Consider the following 8,326-nt stretch of genomic DNA (forward strand, 5'->3'; position numbering starts at 1 on the left):
TTCTATTTGATGACGTCACGTGGGTGGGTCACGCGACGATGACGCAATCATAATTAACCACATTAGATGTTTGCGGTAAGGACTAGTAATTATAATCATGTTCGATCATTAAAAAGTTGTGTACCTACTAAACCGCTTTCGTGACGTCTTTATTTGGCCTTAAAGGGACCATCAGCCGCGATTTAAGAAAAAAGAAAAGTTCTAAAATACCGTATTTTTTTACAATTATTAGTTTATATATTGATTAAAATATCACGACTGGTATAATACATTATTTGAAAAAAGTTCATATTTTCAGTATATTTGGTAATAAAATTTTGCGATGTGAAATCGAAAGTACATCGCGAAAATAGGTGACATAACGATTTACACACTATAAATAACGCAAGTAGATTGATCATAATATATATATATATATATATATATATATATATATATATATATATATATATATATATATATATATATATATATATATATATATACAATTCACTACGCAAGCACAATTTGCATTCTTGGGTTTACCACGTGACGATGATGATCAATCTACTTGCGTTATTTATAGTTAATTGGTAGTTACCTGGTACCTGTACCCAGTAAAATTTATTACCGAATATACTGAAAATATGAAAACTTAACAACTTTTTTCAAGTAATGTAATATACCAGTCGTAATATTTTAATCAAGATAAACTAATAATTGTAAAAATACGGTATTTTATAACTTTTCTTTTTTCGTCAATCGCGCTTGACAGTCCCTTTAAACAACTCAACTATCTAAGAAAGCATACCAATTATCATTACACAACTAATCAAAGGGCCATTGGCCACTGGCCCATGCCCGGGGGCCCTTGTCAAAACGATCCAAACTCTGTTTATTCCTCACAAAGTAATATAACACCGTATTGGTGTGCAACCTATCAGTTTTCGAGATGAAAAAGAAAAACAATCGTTTGAAGGCGCATATCGACGGCTCTGCCGGTATAATATTATAGGAAAATTTAGGTATATGATTAAAGTTTAAAGTGATATAAAGTCTATACAAAAGCACTCATTAACGTGTGTACCGGTATTTGCCATTAAAAAACCTGGATTGGCGAGCACATTTTACCTATGAGTGTATTTCCAATTATTTCCCATCATATTACATTGAAAGATTTTGGAACAACATAGACAACAAACGTTTTTCATATAATATGTTTTTATAGAATTTATGTTTGAACTACAACTTACTTCTTTATGCACATCGCAACAGATATTAAATCGAGTAAGTATTTGCATGTATTAGCAAACTATTTAGAATACATATCAAAAGAGAGAAGGAATACACCAATATTTAAAAAATGAGTCATAAACATGAATAAATAAATAAATAAATAAATAAATAAATAAATAAATAAATAAATATTATTGAAAACACTCACGGTTTTCTTTTCTGTATCGTCGATCTGTCCAAATTCGAGCGTTGTAAATATTCTGACGTTTTTCGACAAGTGTATTCGTTAATATACTTGTCTCACCTTTACGCTAGTCTGAATACCAACAATACAGGTGTTCGTAACGCCTGTTTATTATCAACACGACGTTGCTCTTGATTAATGACCAAGTAACGCTAGTCGAGTTCGTGTTTGATGTAAGAATGCTCATTGACCAATTAAAACGCTCGTAACCTTTGCCCACTCCGAGTTTTTCTCGCCTAGTATTTTGCAGTGACATACATTCGACGCATTAGTTTGCGCATCATTCGATAGGAATTTGTATATCGATGAGAAACTAACAATACTGATAGATAAAAATAACTCCCGCTCATAACCACGAAAGAGCACTTTAATGACAAAAGCGAACTGGAATGAAATAATGCTGATGGGTGCTTCCCATAAATGCGCTCAGGTCATAGTTAAAAAATAGAGTTGTGCAACGGGAAATTTGTGTGTTATGACGAGGATATAACAATAAAAGTATTTTATCAATGTTACATGAAAAAAAAACACGTAATGATAACAATTAACCGTTTTTTTAACAAAACGTTTAACAATTAGTAAATAAGAATAAATTTCGGGACAAATCACTTCTGCCGATTTAATTCAAACAGTCCACCAGCCTGTGCAAAATGTCCAAAAAGGAAAATAAAAACGAACGATGGAATTTGATGGTTTTTTAGCTTGAATTACCATAGGTCATGCAGAAGCAATACGAATGTGTAATACTACAAAACTACTTTTAGCGTGAAATGTAAGGAAAACGTGGTTTTATAGGAAATAAATGTACACATTGAATGCAAACAAAAAGTAGACTATTATTAAACACACGCGACTTCCGTTTTGTTTAAAGCAATATCTTGCCTTTTTTGCTTCAATGGCCTGTACGCATTTAATAAACACAAACGTTCTCAATTTTTCGGACGTATTAAGAAAATTATGCTATATATTTCGTACACCGAGCAAAACTATTATGTTTTAAAATCGTTTACATTGGGTGTGTGTGCAAGTTCTTCATGTCGGGATAGAAAAATATTGCAATCTTGGGAAAGTGACGGTTACAATAAACTTTTTTAATTTAGGTATTATTCAGAGAACTTCGTAATATAACAAATAAACGTAAAAAAACACTGTCATTTTTAATTTACGTTTTGAATATTTAATAAGGAGCTTTTGTTAAAGAACTGCTGTTAGTGAATATGGATGGTTTTATTTCCGAAAATATAATAAGATTAACAAAGGCAACAACTTCTTTAAATATCACCAGGCTAGAACGACCCGTAAAAACACAAGTTGCACGTTCCATAATAATGCTGCACTTCAAGACACGTTTAGAACCATTTTAGATAGTATGAACCGTGCTCTTTGAAAATGGGGTTTAATGCATGTGCGTAAAGTGTCGTCCCAGATTAGCCTGTGCAGTCCGAACGATTGTTACGAGAAATAGATGCGTGCGTCCACCAAGGGAGATTTCGTGCGGAAACGAACATTTCATTAAATAATTCCAAATTATTAATTTAAGGACAAAATAATGACATATTTGCATAAAAGGACACTAACTGTCTTCAGATCATCGGACCAACATGACCTGACAATGTACTCGGGTCCACCTTATAGGGATGCTAGGCGCGCATTGTGTTTGTCTTTTTTGTTCATCCAACATCCTTCTTAGTAAATTTAAATTGCATGTTTGTATGTGACCCTTACCTGATTGAAACCCTAAGGCTTATTGAGAAATCCATTTCATTCGGAGAATCAGTACTTGATATTTGTGGAGAAGGTCGTAAGATCTTTTCGGATCGAACCAGATATGTATCGAATGCTCGGCGGACCCTTTCTTCACTTTATCCATTTAGTTACAGTTAAGTACTTAATAGAAGAAAACCCAGGTTTTGAGTGCAAACAATAATTGTAATTTAAATATTGCATATGCTATTTTCTATATGCGGCCCTTTGTAAGTAAAACTAAACATGTCATATCTCTTCTGGTATATGGAAAAATAGAAATAATGTATTTATATTTTAAAGCTCCTTTGTAATTAAATCGAAACAGTGATTCAAGTTCAGTCATTTAGCAATGGCGTCATTTTAAGTATACCTAAAAAAGATTACATTTGAATAAAAACGAAACCTTTCGATACTATACACATCGAGAAAAGTCCAATAACGATCAAATAGTTATTTTCCGTTCAATATATTTTAGTTTCCCTTTTAAAAAAGAAGTGCTAGGGCCGAGGGCATCCATATCCATACCGCGCTTAGTTTACAAGCAATCTATGCATATTATAACACATTTTATATATATTTTGCCATCAATAGCTTTTACATTACACTATAAACGATATTATGTTAAAAAATTGATTTAAGTCCATTATCACAACTTCTGATAAGGGTTAATGTTTAACGGTTCCCATTCTTTACGTTTACGTAACTAATTAAAATAGTTATTTTAATTAAGTACACGGTAATGCAAGGGCAGGTACACTTTTGGTGCTTCAAGATTGTGTTAATTTTTCATTTTACAATTAATTAAAAAATAACATTGTTATCAAAACAAATACTTAATTTATAGGTATATTTATCAAACTGTTAATGTGTTTAATTCACAGTCAATTTATACAATTTGTTATACTATGGCATTACAACCTAAATCACAATAGTTCTACATGTATTTTTAATTAAACGTATGGTTACTCAAATATTATAAAAGTACCAGCATATTTAGACAGACGTTAAATATATTATAGATTAAAAGCAGTATTGTAGTTGTTGTTTTTTTGTGTGATAAAAGTTTTGGCTGCTGTTGTTGTTGAACTTAAATACATGCTGATTATTGTCAGCTTGTATGACCATGTAGTAAGAGTATCTTGATAGCAAATGATGTCTTTAACTACAAAATGAACTCTTATGAAAGTACTGAATTGGAAACATCGGTAATGTTTTATTAGATTTTCTGTTCTGATCTGAGATTTAATTGTTCACAAGATCTTCTTTATTTTTTCGAATTGTTTATAGTAAAACAAATAATCAAAAATTATACACCCTGCTATATGTTTACTGATGTATCAGGTTAACATTTAGCTTTTAAATATATGTATGGATATACACAAACTAAAAATGCAGATAAAACCAATATTTAAAATTTAAATATTGTCTTATGTGCACTTTTAATATTTGTATGCCGGTAAACCTCTTGCATCCCTTACTTAAATTAAACACTAAATTACTCATTTACATACGCTGTAGAAGAATCATAAATGAAATTACGTACAGAAAAAGAAATACATTTCATAAGTAGTCGTAACCACTTTGCTACTATTGTTCGTGTTTTTTTCCTCAGATATAAGATAAATATTATGGAAACAATAGTTCTGATTGCAAGCATCGATGTATAATCAACAACCTATTTGCTTGAGTTAGCGTCTCGTTTGGCAAATTGCAATTTTTATTGTGACGGAAACGAGGCAATTAACAAGATTGGCTATCAGTTGTTTAAATATTACGGCCAATAATAATGGCGGAAATGTCAAATGCGTGTGCTGTTGGAATCGGACCATGGTGTGAAAAGTAGCCCGAGGCTAATCAGATTATTATGTTCATCTATAAAGCCTTACAGAGTCAAAGTGTTGACATACAGCGTTTGCCTTTTAGGCGCAACACATCGGACAACAAGAAAACACCAGCATTTTAATATACGATATAATTTATATATCGTTGTCACTGTCTGTTGAACATTAAATAGCAAATCGCCTTAAGAAAGTTCCTGTTGTCAGCCATAATCATTGAACTAGTTATCCTTTCACCATACATAATACGCTAATGAAAGATACATAGCGCACACCACACGTGTTTAGATAAATAACGTCGATTGTGAAAAGGTCATTTTAATTTGGAAAATGGCAGGTGCAATGCATGGGGATTCTTCGGCTAACCCCGCCCGGTTGAAAGCGATGACAGCCAAGCATCTGATACTCCGGAAGGTCCAGATCCAGTTCCGGTCTGCGTGCGATCAGATCGTGCTTCTAAACAAGCGGATGGAGGGAGTACTTTTCCGCTACAATGCTGCGCGCGACTCTGCAAACCGAAGCTTCCGGTACAAGTTACGTCTTCGACTGGCGGTCGTGGAGGGAATACGAAACATGTTTTACGAATACGCCAACATCAAGGCGGTCCAGATCGTAAATCTGCGGCGGGATTTATTCGGAGAAATCGTGGAGATCGTCAATGACGAAAATGCGGTCGGTCGCTACTACGGTGCAGACGACAATTCTGAAGAGGATGATTCGTTTTCTGAATCGGAAGCTGCCGACGATGACGAAGATTTGACGGAAGATGACGAAGGGATGTCGGAGAATTCCGAAGACATTCTTGACGATGATGAAAACTTATCGGAAATCGACGGATCGAATTTAGTTAATAACAATCCCGATACTGAAGAAATGGAAATAGCTTAACAGTTTATTGCAAAGTGAGACATTTCAGAATGTACCCAGAATATTTTGATATGCTTAAATTAATTTCGTTAAAATCATTTGGATTTTTGATAAAACTTACCGCAAAGATCTTTTAATAATCATGTGCATTGATAGATCTGATTGCTGTTAAATCTGAAATGTTCGTAACGGACACGATTTGCTTATGAGTGCAATTCTGTGATATGTTCGTAGAATTCTTGCGTTAATTATTTGAAGCGGATAATGTGTTAAGAGTACATAATTGCATCGATGGTTAATAATTGTTTTACTCGTAATATTAATATAAACGAATGAGGTAGAATCTTCACTCAGATGAAAGATCAGGATTGTATTGTATAAAGCAGTCAGTTTTCAACGGTTTTAAACATGTTCTTATCACTTATATTATGCATTTAAATATATTCATAACTATCATGTTTTTGTAACGTGATGTCATTTAATTTTGAATAATCTGGTAGTCAGTACGAAAGACGATTGCATTATATTTAGTAATTAAAGCGTGCTTTATTTAAATATATGTTATGCACAAATAAATTTGAAGGCAGAAGTGGTTGTTTCATTACTTTGCCAACATTGACATTTGTTAAGTTGCATAAAATGTCATTTAAACTCATACATTACTCTTCGCATGCTTGATTCGTTTAATATATGCGTTCTTTGAAATCATATTGATATGATTTTTCGCGCATTGTAACGCCAAGATCTATCGAAATAAATATTGACGGATCTTACTCTGGAAGTGTTACCGCTGCTGTCACAAGTAAAATCCTTCCTTTCAATCAAAGCGCTGAAGGCACTGAAGTTGTTCGCTATTGCATAATATTAAACGCAACTTTGTTTTCAAAATTATGCTATAGCTTTTTATATCGCAAGTTTGAAATGAACACAACCCAATTGAAATTTATAAAGAGTGTGTCCTAAAGCACAGGTCGAGATGTGTGTGCACTGTTTATCCTCATATTTATGTTTTAGAGATAACTTGGACAAAATAACAAGAATGTGTCTTTTTTTTCACAATTGAGTGCTGCACTGGCAACCATCTTTAGAATTTTGATTGCCTTGCTAGAGAATAACAAGCCTATACTCATGTACATGTTGTGTTATGTGTATCTTATACTTTATATATTTTCTTTAAATTATTGAGCAACAATTTTGCCCACATTACATACTTTTAATGCACCATTAAGCCCCGTTTTCCCTGAAAGCAGCCAATATGTACAGATTGCAATGATAAACTGGCCATTGTCGACGCACAAGCTGTTATAAATACTAGACTGGCAAATATCATCGAACAAGCTCCTAAACCTATTGTTTACATACAGGCTGTCTGCTGCAGTGTGGTTATCGTTCCTAGCGTAGTAAACAGGCAGTGGTTATCGTTCCTAGCGTATCTAAAGCAGATTGACTTGCAAAACTGCCTCTCTAAATTAGATGTGAGCTAACGCTAAAGATGAAATGCGTTATTATTTGACACTTGATAAATGATTTTGAAGTCAGAAAAAAATGACCAGACAAGAACGTATTATTACCGAACAAAATAAAATACTTTGATCTGCGTTAAGTCGTCTTTACGAAACACAAACCATCCTTTTATAATACCAACCCTATATACCGACTTTTGGTTGTAAACAGTAGACTGGGAAATTCTTACGCTGTACAGAACGGTAATTAAAGATCAGCGTGTTTATGTGCGAGCATAACCTAAGTTAAAGTGCACCTTTTAATGATCGTGGTATTTGAATGGGGGATTCATATTTGTGTTGTGATCGTCCAGATCGACCGTACAGGCTAATCAGAGACGACACTTTTCGCCTAAACTAATTTTTTTTCTAAGAAGAGACAAATATTATTTTACTTTATTACTTTAAATATTACTTTACACGGAAAATATTAAGCGCAAAGTGTCGTTCCTGATTAGCCTTTGCGGACTGCACAGGCTTCTCTGGAACGAAACATTACGCACATGAATTTAACCCCCTTTTCACAAAGCGAGTCTCAAATATAATATTATGGTAAATATAATAAAAATACGAGCATAAACTATCCAATTGGGTGATTATATCCGTTGTATGTACAGTTCTAATTACGCAACACGATTATATATTAACTTATTAAGTGATAACATTTGCAGGCAGTTTTTTAATTGAAGAAATTTTAAATTAACAACGCACACAAACGCAGGATAGGTCCTTTGGCGTCACAACAACTGGTCCTGAAACAAGAAAACATGCACATCTTAATTGGCAATTAGAAACATTAACATATTCAGAATAAAAACATTACGTATATAACTAATATCATAGTTTTTTTTAACGTATTTGCTCATTTTGAATCAGGTCATTACGGCAAAATAAGTACCTTATCATTAAATCAT

The 8,326-nt window shown here is 33.2% G+C and overlaps 1 protein-coding gene across 1 annotated transcript in view; it reads right to left on the reverse strand.

Moving 5' to 3' along the window:
* Positions 1-8,076: 8,076 nt before the first annotated feature.
* Positions 8,077-8,326, reverse strand: part of LOC127834988 (uncharacterized) — a 7,566-nt gene continuing 7,316 nt past the window's right edge. The window contains exon 5 of the mRNA XM_052361160.1: positions 8,077-8,164. The gene's annotated coding sequence lies outside the window, so the exon portion shown is untranslated. The remainder of the gene's footprint in view (positions 8,165-8,326) is intronic.

This window comes from Dreissena polymorpha, chromosome 6, assembly GCF_020536995.1.
Source record: "Dreissena polymorpha isolate Duluth1 chromosome 6, UMN_Dpol_1.0, whole genome shotgun sequence".
NCBI classification, from domain to species: domain Eukaryota; kingdom Metazoa; phylum Mollusca; class Bivalvia; order Myida; family Dreissenidae; genus Dreissena; species Dreissena polymorpha.